The sequence below is a fragment of the Choloepus didactylus genome, chromosome 11 (assembly GCF_015220235.1).
Source record: "Choloepus didactylus isolate mChoDid1 chromosome 11, mChoDid1.pri, whole genome shotgun sequence".
Lineage (NCBI taxonomy): Eukaryota > Metazoa > Chordata > Mammalia > Pilosa > Megalonychidae > Choloepus > Choloepus didactylus.
Genome location: NC_051317.1, coordinates 32,084,924 through 32,109,912, shown reverse-complemented (window position 1 = coordinate 32,109,912; position 24,989 = coordinate 32,084,924). Strand labels below are relative to the sequence as shown.

General features: G+C 31.9%; 1 protein-coding gene across 2 annotated transcripts in view; it reads right to left on the bottom strand.

Annotated features, from left to right (window-relative positions):
- Window positions 1–24,989, bottom strand: part of ADCY2 (adenylate cyclase 2) — a 510,848-nt gene that overhangs the window by 78,027 nt on the left and 407,832 nt on the right. The gene's annotated exons all lie outside the window — the stretch shown is intronic.

Below are 24,989 nucleotides of genomic sequence, written 5' to 3'. Positions count from 1 at the left end.
GCCCAAAGGAAAAATGTTGCATTATCTCACTATATTAAATAATTAGTGTAGTCAAAACACTTTATGAGGATAAAAACTAGGACTGTATAACTTAGCAAAACCTAGAGTGTAAAATGATGGTGATTAGTTGTACAAATATAAAAAAGTTTTTACATGAACAAGAATAAATGCATGTCACTTTTACAGGGTGTTTAAAATGGGATAGTACATGGGAAAATCCAATTAATGCAAGCTGGGGTCTGTAGTTAACATAACGTAATATTCTTTCAGTAATTGTAATAAAGGCAATATACAAAATTTAATGTCATTAAGAGGGAGATATAAGGGAGGGGATGAGATTTATTTTTCTTTTTTTCTTTCTTTTCAAAGGAAATGGAAAGTCTCATATAGATTTTGGTGGTGAATGCATAACTATGTGATTGTACAAGGAGTCATTGTTTGTACATTAGGATGGATTGTGTGGTGCATGAATAAATTGTTTAAAAAAAAGACAGAAAACTGCAAATGCTGGAGAAGATGTGCAGAAAGAGGTATATCTATTCACTTTTGGTAGGCAAGTAAAATTGTGCAGCCCCTTAGGAGTTCAGTGTGGTGGTTCCTCGGAAGCTAATTATGGGTTTGCCATATGATCCCATATTTCTGCTACTAGGTTTATACTCAGAAGAACTGAAATCAGGTAAATAAATAGCCTTTTGCACACTGATGTTTATGGCAGTATTATTCATGATTGCCAATGGATGAGTTAGCCCAAGAATTCATCTACTGAGGAGCAGAAAGGCCAGCCGTGGTGTATACATATGATATAATATTGTGTGGCTGCAGAAAGGAATGACACAAGGCATGCAATTAGGTGAATGAACCTAGAGGACACTATTTTGAGCAAAATAAGCCAGAAATAAAGGACAAATATTTTATGGTCTCAGTTATATGAACTAACTAGAATGAGCAAACTCTGAGAATTAAATTCATTAGGATAGATAGAAAGTGGACAGAGATTGGGAAATTGATGATTAAGCAGTATAGAATGTTCAATAAGTTTCATTGTAAAGGTTCAGAAATGAATAGCACAATATAGTGTGATGGCAGCACAATAATGTAAGTAAAAAAGCTGAGTGTGAGTATGGTTGAAAGTGGAACTCTAGAGTCATGTATGTCACCTGAAGAAAAGCTAGAGAATAACAACTGGGACTGTATAACTTAGTGAAACCCAGAGTGGACAAAGATGGTGGTTAATTATGTAAATAGAAAAGAATTGTTACATGAAGTAGAACAAACATACCTCACTATATAAGGTGTTAATAAAAGTTTGTTATATGGGAAAAATACAACTGATGCAAACTAAGGTCTATAGTTGACAGTAGCATTGTAATATTCTTTTATTAATTGTAACAAAGGTACTATAATAAATCTAAGTGTCAATAATAGGGGGATATAACTGGTATGAGTTTCTTTTTCTTTGGAAGAAATGAGAATGTGCTCATATTGACTATAGTATATGCATAACTATGTGATTATACCAATGGCCATTGATTGTACACTTAGGATGGATCATAAGGTGTGTGAATAAAACTTTTAAAAAACAGTTTCCTGTATAGGTATAATCCAAATTTATTTTTCAGTTACTGAACTTCAGTCAAAAGTCTAAATTTGACAGAAGTCTAACACAAAATTTTATTTTTTTCAATTATATACTCCAAAAAAAAGCACTCCATGATTCTTTGTCATCGAGTAAGAATCTAGAATTTAAGTTACCAGGGCTATGTTGGAGGAAGGGATTGTGAGGTTATTGATTATATTGCATAGAATTTCTATGTGGGTTGATTTTAAAGTTTGGGTAATCGATAGTGGTGATGGTAGCATAACATTGAGACTATAACAGCACTGAATTACATATGGTAATGTGGTTGAAAGGAGAAATTTAGGAGTATACGTGTTACTAGAATAAAAATTTTAAAAAAATATATGACAGAAAATCCCTTTTTACCTTAATAAATTGTCAAATCTCCAAATAAAAAGAAGAAACCTATAGAGGTTTTATTTGGAATTATGTTGACTGTATAGATCCACTTCAATTGAATCTTCATATTTAGCACACTGATTACATTTCCACTTATTTGTCTTTTTCATAAAGGCTGGCTTGTGAAATATGTCATATGTTTTCTACTATTGTAAAGAGCAAGTTTTCACACTAAATGCTCTCAAAATGTTTCTGTAAAAAAACACAGTTTTATATAGAAATCTTGAATCCAATTTTACAGCTTTGAATGTAAAATTTATATAAATTATTTTGAGTTTTGTACAGAGAAGTGATGTCATTGGCTATCAAACAACAAACATTCTTTAGAATAAATAAAAACAAAACCCTAATGATGCCCATTGCTAAATAAACAATCCAAGATTTAACTGAAAAAAAGGACAAATTTATTCAAAAATTGTTTTCAAACTCTGTCTTTGCCTTAGCAGGTGTAGGGCTGGTATTTTTATTTGGATTTTTCTATATATTTCAGTAGTTCTTGCACAACAAGCTCAGGTGAGAAAGAGCAGGTGGGCTGGTTTTAATCATATGATTATGTAATGAACTTGGTCTGTTTGGAAGCATCTTCCCATTGTTAATTTTGTTGTGCTTGTGTTTTAACACTAGATTATAAAATATTCATAGTAGAGTATAAAGATACTCAACTCAAATGTTTAGTAATGCACTAAATGTTGTTTGGCCGTCAACCATGGCCAACAAGGACAGAGGCACTGCAGTGGGATACATATGATCAAATTTTGGCTCCACTACTTGCTCTCTGGGTGAAAGTAGGCACTGCCTATGTTTGTGAAATGCAGATGTTATTCATTGTGCCTTCCAAAGAGGGACAATGGAATATGTATATATATCACTTACAACTCTGTGCCCTTATAAAAAGTTCTCAATGAAAGTTAAAATTAGTTTAGCATCATATAATCACAGTGTTCCAACCCAGCTTAGCCCTAAGACTGAAAAACACACCAGGCATGGAATTGAACATGGGATTAATTGGGACTTACTGACAGGAGATGATTGTCTCACAGTTGCAGCTGGCTGTGGAAAGTGAACCATGTGGAAAACAGTGAGAGAAGTGCCAAGGAGGTGGCTTATAAATACTTAGGTCCATAAAGCATGACAATGGAATTTCAGCAGGGTCTCTGAGATTTGGGTATCAAGGATGAGCAGGGGAGGGTAGATTCAATGCTTTGTATACAATGCCATTCTTCTCCACTCCAGAATTCTCATGACTTTTTTTTCCTGCAATTTTATTGAGATATATTCACATATCATACAATCATCGAAAGTGTACAATCAATTGTTCACAGTATCATCATATAGTTGAGCATTTATCACCACAATTTTTGAACATTTTCATTATTCCAAAAAATAATATAAAAGAATATAAATAAAAATAAAAGTAAAAAAGATCACTCAAATCATCCCACCCCCCATTATTCATATATTTTTCTGTTCCCATTTTTCTACTTATTTGAACTAAGGTAAATCAGAATATAGGGTAAAGGTTTGTATTGACTTGTTTTAAAACTTCAACTTCTGTGTGAGACTGAAGGAAGAGATGTTTATTTGGTAGAAAATCTATAGTTTCTGTAGCATGCTATATAATTTAATTTTATGGTCAGTATATTCAAACACCATAATTACATGGAAACTTGAATAGGAAGAGAGATCTGGTTTGTTTGCACAGGTCAGTGTGAAGCCCTGATACATCCCAGTATAATTTGGGCAGATAATAAAAAAGTATTTGCAAAACCCCCTGGGGAAAAATGTAGAAATACTTAACTTCCCCACCTGGGGAATTTCTTATATTCTCACAAGTATTGGGGACTACCAATTACATGAATGTACAAAAGAGCAATGGTGATGCATATTTCAAATGAAAAGCAAAGGAAGTTGTGCTGTGTGTCTTTATATATGTCCATATATATATAATATGTCTACAAGATATATACATATATGTGTAAATGTATATTGTTTGCTTGTTTAATTTTAAAGGAGAGGCCTGATGGTCAATACATTTGTGGAGTCAAACATTTATATCATTAAATAAAATATGTTTTCCCTTATTCAGGTTTTTGTGTATTTGATGATACCAGCAGGAAAAGTAAAACTATACCTTATGGATCAATTCAAACTCCTCATTTGACTAATCCACAAAATTAAAACACTTTGCTAATTTTGTTAAACATGTAGTTTCTCCTATGCACCTGGCACTGTTGCACAAAATTTGCATTAATCAATTCCTTTATATTCACAAATCCTATAACAGCCATGCTCTTATCGTTCCCATTTTGGAGATCAGAGGAAAATCATATCTGAAGTCACTAATAGCTGATGGAGCCAGGATGAAACCCACTCACTCTGGATCCAAGTCAGAATCTCTTCAATTCTACACTGAGATTTCACCACTGCAATTTTCCAGTTCTCACATGGAGTTAGCTTAGCTGGGACTGGTCAGTTAATTATTCTGTGACTGTTTGATATATTCTTTGCTTGTTTCCAAAATATCAGCCTTGCTATTGGGCATTTGAAGGGTAAAAGAATAATTGTGCTTGGCCTACCTTAGGGAATAGAAAGGCAAACAAGAGACATTTTCTCTGAGGAAAGTGCAGGTAGAATTGTAAATTGAACCAAACCTCTGAAGTAGGGAACCTCATGTTGTACGTAAAGTCCTTAGTTGATTGGTAATGTATGGCACTGACAGAAAAGATGAATGTCTCTGGATAATTTCCTATGCAACACCTCCCTTTACATAGATAGATTTCTTGTAATATCTTAGGAAAAATATAAAAGGTAAGTTAGTCTATGTCTATTATTTCTGAAAAGAAAGTTTGATTTACTTTTAAGCCATAAAATTTCAATTGCAAAACAGGCATTATGATAATGTTATCATTATGTGAATATTTAATTCATTTGACATTATCAGCCTTGCTTTTGCAGCACATCAAAACGTAGTATTACATCTTAATGAATTCTAATCTCTGAGTCAGTATAAATATATGTGAAACTGAGCAGTTCTTAAGTACCAGTTTTGTTTGTTTTTTTTTTCTTTAGTACAGGTGTCTGATGCCATATATCTCATGAAGAACCTTCAGGGATTCTTCAATAACAAGAGAAGAAACATTATGTCAAGCAATATTTGATTCACAAACAATAGATTGTTATTACATATTAATTGAATATGTTTTAAAATGGACAGTTTTAGAGATTTATTACTCAAACTAAAAGATGATTAGATATAGCAAGAAAGCCTCATAATAATTAACTATTTATATTCCTTTTGTCTTACCTAGTTTACATCTGCATTTTTCCAGTTGACATGTGGCACTGATTTAGAATGCCTGACTCTATTCATATATATATATATTGATATATATATATATTTTATACTCAAGAAATCAATTATTTTTAGAGACAGCAAAATTAATTTACCCTCAAGAATCCAGCTTCTTTGTGTGTGTTTTGTTCAAGTTTTCTTATTGAACCAGTTTTACTCTCTATGTCCTTTACTTGTGACGAAAGTCAAGCACTTTCCCAAACACCAGTAGTTAAGAAAACGTATAAAAAAAATCCAAATGCATCTTGAGTCAAGTATCTTTTTTTCTTATTTGACTTGAATTGTTTGAAAGAAATAATTCAATAAATAGACACTCAATTTCAAAGAAAAAACTGCAAAATATAACTTTGAAACAAATGTCATGTATACTCCTATTTTAAAATTCTATATAGTTTACATTATACTGTGTTTATTTTAGAGTTCTTTTATATGAATTGATAAAATCCAATATCAATGTAAAAATTTTGTTGTTGAAATACAATCAGAACTAATGTTTCTTTTTCTTCTTGCAATGAAGAGCTGACAAGTTATTTTGTATTTCTCTCCATACTTGTTTGAGAACTATGATCTGATATAGAGGCTTACCTCCTTGAAGTAAACATAATTAATGTAATACAGTATTCTTATAACTCAGATGTCTTATTTATTAAGGTGTCAATGTTAATTATATGGCATTGAATGGAATTAGATAGATTATCATAATAGAGAGACATTCTTCCAATCAGAAGAGGCAAGTCAATATAGACTGTGGTTAACAAGTGACTCACATGAATATACTTTTCCAGTATGGAAGCTCGTCTCCTTTAGTGTTGAGTGAATTTTTTTCATGATGTAATAGATGTTGTGTTTTATATGACCAAATCTTTGAGGAAAGACACTCAAAATTTGCAGTTCCTGGCAAACAATAGAGAGCACAAATGTGTTTTGATACTAGACATGAAGAAAAAAGTAAAATCTAGGAAATATTGACTCTATGCTGAATTTTATACTTATTCTCCCTAAAAAGCAGTCTTTTAAAATTGTAGCATCATTTAAAATAAACATGCATAATAACTTGTTCATAAGTTTTGAAATTCTGAAGGTAACATTTAGTTCTGAATATAACATTCAAGTGTGACCCAGAAACATACATTTTTCTTCTGTTTTCACCACTTGATTTTGATGATATTATGCTTTTTAACTAATTGTTAGTAGTATGCTTATTTAAGAAAAACAAACAAATTTTTGTTCCTCAAAGATTTATTATGTAATTTAAGAGACAACCTACACAATGGGAGAAAATATTTGGAAAACACATATCCAATAAAGGATTATTATCCAGTATATATAAAGAAATTCTTTAACTTAACAATAAAAAGACAAACCAGATTTAACAATAGGTAAGAGGCTTGAATAGACATCTCTGCAAAGAAGACATAAAAATGGCCAGATTGCACATGAAAAGAAGCTCAAAGTCATAAGCCTTCAGGAGAATGCAAATCAGAACTACAATGAAATACCTTTTCACATGCATAAGAATTACTGCCATTTAAAAAATTGAAAATAGTTAAGTGTTGAAGAGGATGTGCAGAAATAGAAATACTCCTTTACTCCTGGTGGCAATGTAAAATGGCGCAGTCTCTGTGCAAGACAGTTTGGTGATTCCTTGGAAACATAAGTAAAGAATTACCATATGGCTTGGCAATCCCACTACTACAAATATACCAACAATAATTGCAAACTGGGGCTCCACAGATATTTGCACACCCATGTTCATAGTGGCATTATTCACAATTGCCAGAAGATGGAAGCAGCCCAAATGTCCATCAGCTGATGGATGGGTAAATATAATATGCTATATACATGCAATGGAATATTTTTCAGCTGAAAGAGGAAAGAAGTCCTAATACATGCACCAACATGGATGAACCTTGAGGATCTCATGTTGAGCAGAATAAGTCAGACACAAAAGAACCAATATTGTATGATCTCACTGATTTGGAAGAATTAGAATAAGCAAACTCAAATAAAAAACTATTAGAATAATAAAAGTCAGAATCTAAAATATAGGTTAACAGGGGTTGGGGTGAGGATAGTGAATGGGAAGTTAAGGTGTAAAATGTAGTAGTTTCCTATTTGAAATGATGAACAAGTTTTGTTTGGTAATGGATGGCTGTGATGGTAGCACAACACTGTGGATGCAACTAACACCACTGAAATACATATCTACCATTAAAGGGGGGAATGTTAGATTGTGTATATGGTAACAGAAAATTAAAGTAAGGTTGATTTTAATCAGTCAATTTACTTACCTAATTCCATGGAGTATTAGGGAACACATGTATGAAAAAAGAAAGTAAAATAACAATAGCTAAGGTGATGTAGGTTAGAAATCAGAGAGAATACACACAGTCTTATACTGCAATAACTCACTTTACATCATTAGTTCCTATTAAATAGGAATTTCTCTTATGTTCATTTTCCCTGACTTTAACATGTGTTATTCTTTAGTTTGAAATATCATTTTTCTCATTTTTCTGTAAAACATATTATAAAACCTGCCACCAAAAGAAAATGTCAGACAACATTGAATTATAATTTTAAGAGAAAATGTCATCATGGAATCAAAATCACAGATTTTAAGTGACGAATTACAACCCATAGATGGGTATCGCTTGCCTCAGTTACATCCACTGATGGAATTATTTTTAGAATATCAAAGTGACATATCCAAGTTCTTGGAGCATGAAATTTTACAATCTTCAGTGCTTTTGTTAAAAGAAAACAGAAATATAAATACAAAATTAAGCTATGGATTTGGAAGATTCCTGTGTAAATGACAAGCCTTGAAGTTTAAATGTCTTTGGCATCAGGGTACATTTGCCTCTGAATTTAGATCTAATACCCCACTTGATATTGCATGAAAAAAATTGTAAATGTATCAAGCACTGACAAAAGCAAACTACTCACATGAGTATAAGAAATTTATAATCCCAGAACTCTACCATATAAAGTTGGGGATCTCCTTAGGGTCCCAAATATTGTGTAAGAGAGTTAAAGTAGAGTCAGGTGTGGGGACGTATAGGCACTTGGGATGATGTAGTCTGAATAGGAGAACCAGCTACTTATTGTTTCATTTAATTACTCAGCAATTTACTCCAGAATTTCTACTGTGGCTGGTGATAATACCCACCACCAAGGATGATTTTGGAGAATGAACAAGTTAATACTTGCAAACAATTCACAGTGTTGCTTGAGAAACAACAAGCATTCAATATATATTATTTTAATCATGATATTTTTCTTGCTGTTGCTATTGATTTTGGATTAATATTCAGTGTAAATGAGGTAAAGCCTTTTCATTCACTGCTGTGTTCAAATGTGGAGAAAAACATTTCAAAATTATCCACATCCCACTGTGACCTGGTTCTACTACTGTGTCAACAAACACATAAATAAACTAAACATAGTCTCCAGACAGAGAATATCAAAATTGACCCTCCAAATAAAGCCTCTGTCACAGTATAGACATGCCCAGACCAACCCAACCACCTGGGCATCATTCACGGCTGAACTCTGAGCTCTGCTCAGCCCTTCCCCCAACCCACACACCTTCCTGCTTCTGGTCACCAGGCCACAACCCTGAGGGTCCCTCTTCACAGATACACATATGGGAGGCTGGGCCTACATAATGGGGCAGGAAAGAGCTCAGAATTTTCATTACCTCCAGATGTAAGCCATTTAAATTCACACAAAAATGGGACAAAAAAGCACAAAGGATCATCTTTTTATATTTGATCAAGATTAATGAGAAGGAAAGGTAAAGCATATGTGTCATGAGTTATAACTGTCTAGGTGAATCCATAAGGCAGATTCAAATTACTACCTCACTCTTTAAAATCTTAAATCTTTGCTGTTTAAAATCATGGACAATTTGGTGTTCAATAATAGAGAAAGCTGAAGCAGAAGAGCATTAAAAATATGATCCTGATGTAAAACAATCCAAAGCATAGATTAAAAATTTGGCTTTCCATAACTCTATTTAATATCAAGTATTGCATTGCCATTCTTGTTTTTTTTTGCAAAGAAAATTCTTTTACTCAATAACACACAGATTAATTAATTAAATTATTGGTACTCATTGATCAATTAACTAGAAGTTCCTGGAAGAATAAGTATGGGACATATAAAGATGTGTACATAGTCCCTCCGCTCAATATGTGTACAGATGAGAGAGAAAGAAAATTAGATCATCAAGATTCAGTGAAAGGTATTCTTACAGAGATATGCATGGGATAGAATGTGTTTCAAGAAGAAAGGCTTCTAATCCTGCTGAAGCTGGAAAAGATAAAATGCGAGGAGAAAGTGATGCAACAGGTGTCAGGGGGAGATATTCCACAAGAAGTGAAAATTAAATGGAGATATAAAAAATGACTCAAATAAAACTAGTAAAAGATATGAGGAATTACACGGCAATTTAATATCATAGCATCTCTCAAAACATATTACAAATATCCAAATATATATAGAGAGATTTTGGTTTTAAACAGAGGACAAAAAGTAGAGAAAAGTCTTAGTAGGAAAAATAAAATTCTCTACTGAAGAGCAATTAGCACAGATCTGATACTTGCATTTCACATTAAACTCAGAATAAAACAAGCACACAACAAAAACAAACAAAGGTTAATTAACGGGAAGTTCCTTGGACAGCATCTGATCATCTGTTATCCCCTTGGATGGCTTCTACTCAGAAACCTCGGCTCTACCAACAGACACAGCTTACCAATTACCATTCTCATCGATCTTCAATAGTCTCCATGGTAGACATTCTGATGAATACAATTTTCTCCATCATAAAGACAGAAGTGTACATTTTTCAACAGTGTATATTCCAAATACTTCTATATCAAAGGGTCTTGTTTAGAATCTTAGTTTCCAGAAGAATAGGAAATATGCCACTAAATGTACCTCCAATATCACGTATACAAAAACTAATCCTTATTTTTTTCCTTAAACTTCATATTCAAATTAGATATGACATAAATTGAATTGCATTGAATCCTCCCAATTCAGTTTGTGGCTAACTGCCATCTTCACATCATTGGTTTTTCTAATCCATGAAAATGGAGTATATTTCTATTTATATACAACTTCTTCATTCCTTTCAGTGATAGGTATTATTTACTTTCAAATATAGAAGTCTTAAACATCTTTCTTTCGAATTCCTCCTAAGAATTTGAACACATTATAAGTGTCATCATACAATTTATTTTATTTTGTGTTGTTGCCAATTGAGTTAATGTTGATTAATATTTAGGAAGTATGCCAAAAATACTTATTAGATTAAAGAGAATGTTTCCAGATGCTTTGGATTTTCTATGTACAACTCTATGCCAGGTATTAATGAAGTCAGTTTTACTTATTCTTCTCAAATAGATATGCTATTCTTTTTCTGGCTCTAGAGTAATATGAATAAAATAGACAGTGAATATTATGGATATATTCACAAAATTCAAAGAGAAATTCTTCAACAGTCACTATAAGTATGATACATGTAGGTTTTTTGTAGATTACCTCTATCAGATTATTGAAGTCTTCTCTTAGTTTTCTCAGAATTTTTAAATAAATACATGGTTAAATTTAACAAATAATTTTTTTGCACACATTGACATGGCAATAATATTTTTTATTTAATGTATTAATAAAGGTAATTAAATTTATTTCATATTTAGACACATTTTTATTCTGGTAATTAATCCGATTATGTATACTTCTTTTAAAATGTCTCAGGTCTCAGTTTGCCAAAGTTTTGAGGTAGGTTTATGTGTCTGAATTCATAAGAAATATTCATCTATAATTTCCATTTTTGCAGTGGAATTATGAAATTGTGTATCCAAGTTATAGTGGCCTCATGAAATGAGTTGACACTTTCATTTTCTAAAATCTGGAAACAATTTCATGAGATTGGTATTATTACACCTATGCACATTCTTAGAAGAATCCTTCTATTTATGTCAGAAATACAAAGCCTTTTGCAGAGATATATTTTATTAAAATAACTAAACATAATTCTCCTTTTTAATAATTAGACAAAACTTTGAATTCTAAGGGAATTGTTGAAGCATTCAATATGTAACAACATAATTTGCATTTTGAATTAGTTCATTTTATATTCAATATCATAAAATATCTCCTTTTGAGGTCATTAGTAACAAAGCAATAACACTTTCCAGCAAAACATTAAGAATCCCACCCAAAATTTTTAAATATTTCCCATGAATAATTCTGAAGAATTTCATGATGTTTTTACTGTCAATTTTAATGATAAATTGGGTTCCTTTGCTTGGCTGTTTTGTTAAACATTTAGAAATAGTATGTAGTCTTAAATTATTCTATGTTTATTTGTATATTTTAACTAGAAATGTGATTGAAGTCAATATATAAAATTATTAATTTAAACATGCTCCTCATATTTTCTCATTTTATTGGTGAATAGAATAAGTTCATATAAGTAAACGGATAATTGCTGAGAACTTATGATCCAATTCTCCTGTCCAGCATCAGAGGTAAAACTTTATCATTTTTACATAATTTAAAGCAGAATGTTTCTGAAATTTACTAGAGTAGAAAGTGAAAAATAATAATTTCAAGTTGTAAAAGAAAAATTAGAAGGCATGGAGGAATATGTGTAGAAAGAATAGAGCACCAGTTCTATTGGACCATAAAACGGAGCAGGGAAGAAAAACTGGCCATTATTATTCCAGCAGTTTTCTCTATTTTTCTTCTGTTAAATGACAGCTATTTTTTAAAACCCTCTTGTGTTAGTTCAGTATTTCTTTAGTGTGACAGAAGAGTATTTTACTTACGATAAAGACAGAAAGTTCCAACTTTTATGAGACATAGGAATGCAACAGATTGAAAGAATTTAGAAACCAAATGGCACTGGCTCATTTATATTCTAAAGTCTGCAGAGATAAAATTATTTCTTAATATTCACAATAAATAAAACAAGAACATCAATACCAGCGTTAAGTAGTGATACTGTCCACACACCTACCTGCTTCAAAGGATAACTCCTGTTTCTTCCCATCCAATCTTCCAAAAGTGGGGAAATCCCTCTCTTTATTAGAAGATAAACATGAACTATACAGAGAATAGTATTCTGGGAACTGTAGTTTCCAGCTTGCATCCACCATGAGGTTAGGAAATGAGACCTGGGTGGAAGTGATTGGTCCTGACAAGAGATAACCATCACGTGAAGAGAGATACTTATGTTACAAGTGGTGTGATTTGATTTATAGAAGAATTTATGCTCATTTGGTGTAAAAGGCTTTTCAGTGGAAAATTCTCTTTCTAATATTTCTGTGGAACCAAAAACAGATAAAATCTTGAGTCTCCCTCAAGAAAGCTCTAAAGTATTTTTCCAGTAATTCAATTTAAATACCTAATGGTGCTTGAGTACTAAATGAGTAATGCTGGATATAACTGGAAAAAAATTCAAAATTGTTTTCAAACTCTGCCTTTGCTCTAGTAACTCTTGCGCTGATTTTTTGTTTGCTTTTTTCTAGGTATTTTAGGTAGTTCTTGCACAACAGTCTTAGGTGGGAAAGAACATATGGGTCAAGTTTTCTAGTTCTGTGATTGATCGAAGAACTTGGGGTGCATGGACGAAATCGTTATAACTAACTCTTGTGGCATTTTTATTTTAACATATTTTAAAATGCTCTTGATATATTACAAAAACCTTTGGTGATATTTTAAATGTTGTGTGGCTCTAAAACATGGCTGATGAACACTGGCATGTAGTGGATACCTATGATCAAATTTTGGCTCCACTCTTTGCTCTCTGTTTGAAATTAGGTGATTTTACATTTGAGAAATGTGGGTATTATTCATAGTGCCTCCTTAAGAGGGCAGTCGGGAGGTCAGAGAACATAATACAGAGATAAAGCAGTTATAACTCTCTCTAGCATATGAGAAGCACTCAATGAAAGTTAAATTAGTTGGATATCACATACTCACTGTAAAATCAGCTCTGCCAAAACTAATCTCCCAAGTATCCCATACACAGCCAGAGAGTTCATTCATAACCAAGCTCAGTTCTTAGGAATGCTATAGATCTCTCAGTCCCCACTTACATACAAAAAATATTTAGTATACTTTGGGCATTAGAATGTCAGAACACCTTTAATAAAATGTGTAAAATTATATAAATGTACAAACAAATAACAATTTTGATGAATATTTCAATATGAGAAAGGCCATGAACATTCTTATATATTTAAAGCATGTGTGTGTATGTATGTATATATGTATATAATATATAACATATGTGCATATATATTGTTTATAGATTGTTTACTGTTTCTATATTATCTTTTTTAAACAGACACCTGATATTTAATTAAATTGATGAATTCACAAACCAGTTCATTAAATAAAGTATGGTTCAACTTACCAGAAGTTTCTAATTTTCATATTTGATGATACTAGCAGGAAAATGAAACTATACATTATGTATCAACTCACACTCCGCATTATAACAATCCATAAAATCAGAAAACTCATCCTCAACTTAGAAAACATTTAATTTCTCCCATGCACTTGGCACTATTCCAAAAGATTTTTAGTAATCCAATCAATTTATACTCACAAATTACTATAATATGCATGCTTTCATCCCCATTTTGTAATGAAGTACCAGGTGTGAAAGAAAAGTTAATAACATATCTGAACTCACTAATAAGTGGTGAACCCAGAAAGAACCCACTCACTTTGGATTCAGGTAGCAGCTATGAATTCTTCAGGGATTCACCCCAACAATTTTTCCAGTTCTCAGATGCTAAATGAATCATACTTGACTGATCGTTATTTTTTTTGCTTACCTCCAAGAGAAGACATTTGCTTAATTTTGGCAATTTGAAGGACAAATGAATAATTGTGCTTGGCCTACCTAATGGAACAGAGGGGCAGACAAGGACATTTTCTCTGAGGACAGTGCAGTTAGAATTGTAAAGTGGGCCAAACATCTGTACTAGAGAACTTCATGTTGTATTTAAAACTCCTGGGCTCATGGCTGATGTATGGCCAGCATCAAAGGAAGATGAATCTGTCTTGAATACTTTTGTGCAGCATTTCTTTTACATAAATAGAGAGCTGGTGATATTTTCAGGAAAAGAAAAACAAAAGGTAAGATAGTCTGTATCTAGTATTTCTGAAAAGAAAATAAGATATACTTTTAAACCAAAACAATTCAAACGATAATAGGCATGATGATGTTATTCTTATGTGAAACAGTAATTCATTCAACATAATCAACCTTACTTTTGCAACACAGCTAAAGGTAAGGTTACATATTAATCAGTTACATTTCGGATCAGCATAAATAGAAACAAATTGTGCAGATCTTTAATATCCATTTTGTTCTATTTACCACGTGTCTGATACTATATATTGTTCAGTTTCTTCAGTAACAAAAGAAATGTTGTCCAAACAATACTGAAGTACAAAAAAAAAACATGATACAGAGTCATTTAATACCTTCTAAATAGTTTTCAAATTAGAATTAAATTTAAAATCTTAATTGCAAGAAGTTTAATTTATTGAATTCAATAGGAAATAAAGTATATAAAGCAAAAGTAGATCCTTTACTCCCAGGAATTTTTAAGCATTAGTGAATGGATAATTGAATGATTTATTATGCATAATTAAAAAATGTACAAAGATCATTAGTTGAGATAAAGATGGATGGGTCTGTGAGCTCTTCATATCCTGAGATCCTACTAGTTACTTCAAATGAATATATTGACTCTGCAGATTAAATCATACATTGTTTTAAACATAATAAAAATACTAATTGTATATCAACATTTTGATGAGAAAAATAATCTGTTTCACCAAATTATTGAAATAGTATATGGATATAATTTGTGAAAATCACTTGAACTATGTAAGTTACATTTATGTTAAAATTGAAACAGGGTGTGATTATTTTTACCCTCCTTACATTTGAATTTTCACTTTGGCATGCATGACAAGAACAAAATGGTCATTTCCTAAAAGCTTGCCATTCTAGAGATTCATAGATTAAGTTATTTTTTGTAAAGAAGGAAGAAGTAGTCCAACTCCAAAATTCTTATTAACTGTTAAAAGCATCTTGATGGTTCTGTAAATCCGTTTTGTAGGAGGGAAACATCAAACTTAGAGAGGAATAAGGTATATGGCAAGAAAATTTTAATAATAAACTATTTTATATTCCTTATCTTACCTAGTCTACATCTGCTTTTCTCAGTGAGACACTTGCCACTGATTCAGAATGACTGACTCCATTCAGGTTTATATAGCTTTATACTCAATAATGCAAGTGCATTAGAGACAACAGAAATTAATTTGCTCTCAGCAATCCAACTGCTCTGTGTGTTTGTTGTTCTGATTTTCTTATTGAAACTATTTTTACTGTCCTCTCTCCTTTACTTTGAGAACAAAATGCACGTCGTTTCACAAACCCTGGGAGTAAAGACACGTATAAGTACAAATTCCAAAGGGATCTTGAATCAAGGACCTTTTTCATTAGTTCAGTTAACTTTGAAGAAAATGCTTGCATAAGGTTAAATATCTACTAAATTTTCAAACTACCAACTGAAATAAACTCTGAAACAATATCATACGTATTGTTTATTTTTAAATATTATGTATTCATTGTGCTTATTTACAATCTTTTGATATGAATGTTTAAAGCCCAATATTTAAAGTAAACAATTACATTGTTGAAATACAAATCAGAACTTACATTTTTTTTAGCAGTGAAGAGCTTCCTTTGTGTTTGGGAGAGTAATGAGTCTTATGCTTAAAGAGTATGTGATTATGATTAATGAGCAGTGTGATTTGAACTACTTTCTAACGATCAGTTATTTTGTGTTTCTGTCCATATTTGTTGGAGAAGTACGAAATGATATATACACTTTTACCCCTGAAATAAACATAGTTCATGTGATGTGGTAATCTTATAATCCAGAGGACATAACTTCTTAAGGAGACAATGTCAATTATGTGGAATTATATGGATTCCTAGACACAGCTTCATAGGAGATGGGCATACTTACAACCATAAGAAGCAAATCTCTAAAGCCTGTGGCAAACAGTGACTCTGATTACACTTTTTCAGTAAAGGGACCAGTCCTCTTTAGCACTGAGTGAAATTCATTTTTTGATGTTGTCATACATGTGTTTTATATGACCCAATTTTTGAGGAACAACTTGAACAATGCAATGGCTGTTTATTACCAAAATTATCCAATTTATTCACTTCATTCTTGCTTCCACAAGCTAGCCTTTGAGTCAGTAAAGTTTCTTTCCACTTACCTCCCTTTTGACTAGGATATTCCCCCTTGGACAAGGTAGTTTTTTTTTCTCCCTTCACACAGAGCTCAATTGGATTAACCACAGGTGAAGTACATTACCAAGCCCTCTGGCCAAATTATAATACTAATAGCAGTTTTTGATTGTCTGTTGGTTTCCATTGTTTTCATAGTTTGCCATATCTTCAACATTCTTTTGAGTATGTGGATTCAAATTATTGAATCTCACACAGCAGGCATCTGGTTTAATTCTGGGGTTCTTCTTGTACCATTTTGATGGTTTTGTGTTTTCAATTGTCAAATAACAAAAAAGTAAATACAACATTACCTGTCTTGATTTCAAGTAAAGAACACTTAAATGAGCTTTCTCTTTTAGAGGGCACATTATGTAAAATGCTGAGGAAAAGGGAAAGGTAACTTGGAGACATTTAGATGTGATTATGTTTCTGGTCCTTTGTTGACTAAATATGCAAAATCACTTGATCTCTCTGAAAATCAAACTTGCCTTTTGAAAACAAGGAAAGTAATTCCTTGCAGATATCCTATTAAGATAAAATGGCATAAGTAAAGCAACTAGCACATTTCACATAGGTGTATAGGAGAGTATTTCTGACTGCCATCTCATTCATGCAGTTTCTAGTTCTTGCAAATCAAGACTATACAAAACCAGAAAATGATTTGAGATCTCTGGGTTGGATATATCTATCTACCTATCTATCTATCTATCTATCTGTGTAAATTAATAGGTACATATATAGAGAGAGAAAGGGATACAGAGATGATGGAGGAATAATTAAGTAAAAGATGGACAGAGAGATATAGATAGCTATAGACTGATAGATGATAAACAGAAAGAGTTTATATAGAGATTTATATTTGTATTTTTAATCAAATTCTATTTTTCAAATTTTCAAAATTTCAAAGGTGTCACACTGTATTTCATTAAAATACAGAGAATGTTGTTTCTTGGTAATTTGGGTTTAAAGTATTTTAAATCAGTGTATTACTAATGAAAAACAATGTGCGGTAATGAGATAGATTTGAACATAGTTGACACACTTAATATATATCATTGTATGATTAGGGATGAGAATGAAGTTGGCACATTTGAAATAAGAGTGGGACCAATTTTTGGTTGAACTAAAGATTTTTTGTCTATTCTATCCAGTGTAATGTATTAGGAAGAAGAGAATGGGGAGATGGACCAATCAGACTACTGACTTTGTTCTCCTGGGGCTATTTCACCACATTCAAGCCCCCAATCTCCTCTTTCCATTCATCTTCTTAATGTATCTTGTGGCCCTTGTTGGGAATATTATGATGATAATTCTCATTTGGTTGAACTCTCAACTCCATTGTCCTATATACTTTCTTCTAAGCCAACTTTCTATCATTGACCTCTTGTATAGCTCCAATTTTGTCCCTAAATAGCCACTGATTTCCAATCTGGGAAGAATACAATTTCCTTTACCAGCTATGGGATTCAGCTCTTCCTCTTCACAACCCTTGGGGTAGCAGAGTGCCTTCTCCTGGCAGTCATGGCTTACGCCACTATGTCACCATATACCACCCTCTCTATTACTCAGTTCTCATGAGCCCTATGGTCTGTGCCTTCATGGTGGCTGGCACATGGATCAATGCCCTGGTCCATGCCACATATACCCTGAATCTCTCTTTCTGTGCCTCCCAGGGAATCCAGCATTTCTTTTGTGAAATCCCAGCTCTCCTAAAACTTGTTTGTGCTGACACATCTCTATATGAAATTGGAGGTTTTTTTCAGTAGCTTTGTGTTCTTCCTCATTCCAATGTGTGCCATTATGGCCTCATATGGGTGGATACTTTCTTCTGTTTTGAGATTAGGATCATACTTAGGGATGAGAAAAGCTTTGGGAAACTGTTCCTCCCATATGATTGTGGTGTCTCTCTTCTATGGAGCAGGTATCATCAAATACTTACTCCCTAAATCTTATCATACTCCTCAGCAGGATGAAATATATTCTGTCTTCTACACTATTGTCACTCCCATGCTCAACCACCTCATCTACAGTCTTCACAACAAAGTTGTTGTTCAAGCTTACAAGAAAGTTCTGGGAAGGAAAACCTCCTATTAAAAAAATGACAGTTATTAAGAAAAATAAATAAGAGGATGGACCTCATATACTGAATCATGTTACTGTATCCAATAGACAACACACAGCAACCAAACTACTATTTTATAGGGATAACTCATACAAAAATTCCTTCAACCAAATGATATTAGAACAGACCACTCCTTCCTGCTTAGCCTTGTTTGCCCTTCACAGAAATATGAAACAGAATACTGTATGTGAGGTGAGACCCAAAATTTAGAGGTGCTGGCAAACAGTAGGGAACACAAATGTCTTTTGATATTACACAAGAGGGAATATGCACAATTCAAGCAATATTTACTTTGTGCTGATTTATATCTAGTCTCCCTAAGTAGCAGTTTAAAATATTCCATCATCATTTAAAAAAACAGTAATAACAAATAACTAATAACATAATTTTCCAACTTTTAAGCTAACATTTTATTCCAAATATGGACCAAGGTAGATTCTTCTATTCTCCCCACTTTATTTAGAAGTGATATCATGCCTTTTAACTAATTTACAGAAGCACAAATATGTTTTATATTATTTAATAAAATTTACCTAATCAACCACAGCAATTTGGCCTAATTAAATATAGTAATTTACTTAAAATATTATCGCATCCATTATTCAGGTCCTTTCTAATTTTTATATGTATACCCACACAAATACATGTACATGTGTATATATATATTTATATAACTATACATTTATAGATGCAAGCATATATATATATATACACACACATATGTATATATACACATGCATATATGTATATATGAATAGAACTCCCACTTTCTATGGGTTTTTTTCTTGATAAATATACAAAATTGAAAACAATGTGTCCAAGGATTTCATTTTTTCTTGACATAGATTTCCCAAATAATTTTGAGTTTACATTTAACACATAAATAGATGTATGCACACAAGTATGTAAACATGTAAAGCCATGTGTATATAAACCAAATTCACAACAAAATTAACATATACAGTTTTACAGTTATCATTTTCTTCATTAATTTTGTACTTGTAAAAAGATCTCACAAGAAGTGTTATAAATATTTATTCATGTAGTTACCTACAATTGTTAATGAAGACCATTCTTCTGTATTACATCTTCTAACATTCTTCTTTGGGAATGTTTTCATAATGACATGTACATATATTACTTCTGTTCTTCATATTTGCATATATATTTATTGATGTATTTTCATTTATTGTTAATGAAAAAAATAACCAATCTATTTTCTCCTTTATTTAACATGCTATCATCTGTTATATATCTGAATTTATGCAACTATCACTTTTCAATTTTGGGTATAAGGATGTCTCATCACTCCTCATTATTTGTTTTATAATTCTATTTTTTCTTTGCAGTGGTCTGTCTTTTCCTTTTAATTTTTTTTTTTAAATTCCACCTTCACCCAGCTCTATGGTATGAATTTCTATATCTAAATACTCACTTACTTAGTTTTGCAGCATATATTTAATAGTCAGAAAATTTCCTCTCATTTTCAAAAGAAAATAATCAGATATTAAGTTTATAGGTAGAAGTGTCTCACAACAAAAATAAAAAGCAATTATAGAAGTGCTGTTTAGCAAGACCATTTCAAATTTTGGCTTTATATTATTGTTCTAATATTTTGTTTGCTTATATCCTTCTATATTTTACAAAACACATCCAATCAATGGCTTTTTAATTGCATGATAATAGGCCCATTGGGAATATTATGGAGAAATGATCCTATAGTACATAACTCTGATAGGAGGAGATATTTAATAAATATGACCTAAAATAAACTGAAATATGTATAAAAATGTGTGCCTGCAAAAAATTATTTCTTTGCATCATGGCACCATCTTTATCTTCAATAAATGAATATTACTCTTTCCTCACATTCACCAAATAGCCAGTATTTTAAAACTGTAGTACAATTCCAAATTATGTCAACTGATATTGGTTAAATTTCTCCTATTCTTCTTTCTATCTTTAACTCACCCAACAGGATATCTGGGTGCTCTAAGTGCAATGAAAGGGACTAAGTGGGTAAATTTGAACATATGCACCTTGTTGCTAACTGTACTTCTGCTCATTCAGAAAATGCCTCCTCTCCCTTTCCATGTGGGGTTCTGACAAAGCTGTTCATAACAGACACCTAAAACATGATATCCAGCCCAATCTTCATAGACACAATTACTGGTCTAGGAAAGGGTATATATTTGATTCAGGATGATCTTTACTCTTCCCTGGGATTTTCATAATTTAAGCTATATGGTTTATCGGGGGGGGGGGGGTCCAAATTTCCCTTCCAAGGGAAAAGTTCTTTTTGTTGAAGACTTTGATTAGCCCTTCAAATTGTTTTAAACCCAGTGAAATTGTCAGTGGTCACATGCAAATATGAATTTATAATAAAGCCCCCAAATCTTGCAAAAATGGACAATGGATAGACCCCTGTTACTCATCCAGGAGAGACTTCCAACCTTTCAACTCCCTTCTCAACTGTCTATTTTTTGTCCATGTCTGTTATTAGCCAGGACTCTGGACACTGAGTTTCCTTATAGCAACACTTCCACTATTTCTTGAGGAAAAATTCATGAAGTTTAACTGCTGAGTGTTAATATATACATGATTCTAAGTTTGATAGCATTGTCACTCTAATGGGCTCTTCTACCCAATATGCATGAAAACCAATATGTGACACCAGGATTTGGGAAAGAGAAAAGAGATTATTTCTGAATTTGAGAAGCAAAGAGCCTTGAGACAAGCCTCAGATCAATTTCTGTGTGCTGCTAAGCTTATGGGTTTTTTTTTTTGTTTTTTTTTTTTTGTTAATTTGCGGGTTGGCTTGGGGTCAGGGAAAGGAATGGGGTAAGGTGATGTAGCTCTCAGGGAAGTTTCTAGGAGGGCATTGCACAGTGCTAAGTCATGTTAAATCATGCTTCTATCCACATGATATGTTAAAGAAATGGTGGTTAAATCTCTCCCTGGGGTGTGATTTTTTTGTATTATAATGAAGCAAAGTAACTTTCAGGTTAGGGTCGTAATTACTGTTCATGTCCTTGTTGTTAAACTAGTTGAGCAGATTTTTCTGGGGTGGGTAAAAATAGGAACTCAACTTGTAGTGAAGCAAGGGTCTTATGAATATACATAAGGTGCTGTGGGTTCTAAGAAAAGGGAAGTGGAAACTTCCATCAAACAGAGGTGGGGTGCTACCATGGAAAGTGGGTTAGCAAGCGTCTGCTTCAGTGGAAACTGTTGCAAGTTAGCAAGGCAAGGATTTCTGTTGTTGCTGCTGTTTGTTTTGTTTTGTTTCTGGAGAGGTGTGGTTATACAATACCTATTATGGATTGAAATTTGTTTCATAAAAAGATATGCCGAAGTCCTAATACCCAGTCTTCTTGAAAGTATAGATTTACCATATTACCCAGCAATCTTACAAGTAGGTATATATCCAAAAGAACTGAAAGCAGGGACTTGAACAGATATTTGCACAGATGATCGTAGTGTCATTATTGACAATTAACAGGAGACTGAAGCAACCCAATTGTCTGTCAACCAATGAATGGTTAAACAAAATGTTGTATATACAGACAATGTAATATTATTCAGTTTTAAAAAGAATGAAGTCCTGATACATGTTTCAAGGATGAACCTTGAGGTCATTATGTTGAGTGGAATATGTCAGATACAAAAGGACAAATATTGTATGATCTCACATTTATGAAGGAATTGTATTAAGCAAACTTATAGAATTAGAATCTAGAGCACAGGTAAACAGCAGACAGATGGAGGTTAGAGTATGAGGAGTTGATGCTCACCTTGTACAGAATTTCTATTTAGGCTAATGGTGACGTTTTGGACACAGATGTTGTTGATGGTTCCACTTTATTGTGTGTGTAATTAACAGCAATGAATGCAGTTAAAAGAGGAAATTTTAGGAAGTATATATTACTAGAATAACATTTTTGGAAATTTTCTATATAATTGTGAAATCATACTTTGAAAGTTATTAACCTTTTGCATATATATTTCACAATAAGGGAAATCTGAAACTGTGGAACTGTAACCCATAACATTCTTTGAAATTTGCTGTCTACTTGCTAAATTGCACTTGGGAAGTTATCACTTCTATGTATATATGTTATATTCAACAATTAAAAATGTGACACTTTTATGTATATATGTTATATTTGACAATAAAAAGTGTGACACTTTTATGTATATATGTTATATTTGACGATAAAAATGTGACACTCGTATGTATATATGTTATATTCAGCAATAAAAATGTGATAAAACTAAAAGATAAAACATAGTTCTGGACAACATAGTGAACCCTGTTGTAGATGAGGGACTATAGTTAATGGTACAAGCATAAGAATGTTCTTTCATGTATTATAACAAATGTACAATATTGTGTAATAATCCACAGTATATGGGAAAAATACCCCTAGTTTAAATAATAGATGATGAATAGAATTATGTTAATAATCTTTCATTGATCATAACAAAGGTAGCTACTGTTAAAAAATAGTACAACTTATAAAAATTTTCTATCTTTAGTAGAAACAAAAGTTCCACACCAATGCAAGGTATTGGCAGTGGGGTGGTGTATGGGAATCCTATTTTTATGCGTGATTTTTTGTGAACTCACAGCTTTTCTAAAAAAAAGGTAATAAAATTTGTAATCACCTTGATTGTCCTTTAAGACAATAAATGATGATTAATAAATGCCGTGGAATTTTCTTGACTTGCATTAGGTGGAAATTATCTCCCATTTCAAGAACAGACTCTGTGTCTACTGAGCAATAACCATTTTAAACAATAATGAAATGGATATAAATATCTTACTGACTACAGAAATTAAAACTCAAATGAAGAAAGGAACTAAAGAATTTAGATGATTTGCCCACACATTCTATTTTCCTCATTTCTAAATATTTTCAGTGAATATACTGAAAAAATTATCTCACTGAAATAATTCATACAAGTTGTTAATTTGTCAGGACAGTTTGGGCCAAATACTGCATAATTTTTTTTATGTTTCTTTAAAGTATTTTTCATTTTTGAAATTTTATTGGCTTTATATGGTAATACAAGTAATATTAACATATTTATGGAAGGAATATCACCATTCTTATGAATGAATTGATGTTTATTTCCTCCTATAAGTGAAGAAAGAGATTTTGACAGTCCAGATAAAAGATATGCCAGACATTGTAAAGATCTTGAGAATGAATAATTAGAATATGAGTTGGAAGCAATGCAGTTATTTCAGGTTGTTTTTTCTTATCCCTTTGTTTTGTTTACTTCAAACTGTTTTTTTGTTTTTTTTTTGTTTTTTCTAATTTTTTGATAAAGTAAAAAAATATATAAATATATATGGTAATATTTATTAAACTAACTTTGACTGAAGGAAAATGTACAAAATGGCCAATCCAACCTAAGGAATTGAATTTTATACTACTTTTATTTTAATACAAGGCCTTGAAATTTCATTAAAAATTTTGAATTTGCTAATGTGTTCAATATATTTAATTGCATAAATTATAGTTATACAAAACTAGTAAAATTCTAATACAATAGTATTTTTAGTATTCTAAACATTATTCATTACTAATAATAAATGCTCATTTTATAAAAACAATATTTTAATATGATAATACTGAAACTGGCTTATATTTTTATATCAAATATAATGAAAATCATAGAATGTAAGAAGGAGTTAGAAAAATCAAATGTTAATTCCTTATAAACCAATTCCAGCAAGTCCAACCAAAATTTCAGATATATATTTCATACCATAAAGGAATTATTTAAATAAGAAACATAATAAAATTATCAAGCTAATGAGAGAGTTAAAAATTATTAAGAGAGTGAAAAGAAAGAAATGCAAATATGAGAGTTTTCAGAAGTAAATTATATAAGATATTGGGGCAATTGGGCAACACAGAATAAGAGAAAGGAAAGACTAATATAGACCAAGGAGCTAATAGAAAATATATCTTATAATAAATCATTATATGAAGATGTGAACTCAATAAACGTATAGGAAAGTAAAATGTATTTTACAAAATGAAAACAGGAAAACTGGAAACATTTTATGTTCTCCTGGAATTCTCATTTAATTATGTGCAGCTTAATGTTCAGATTTATTATCATTTACACCTCA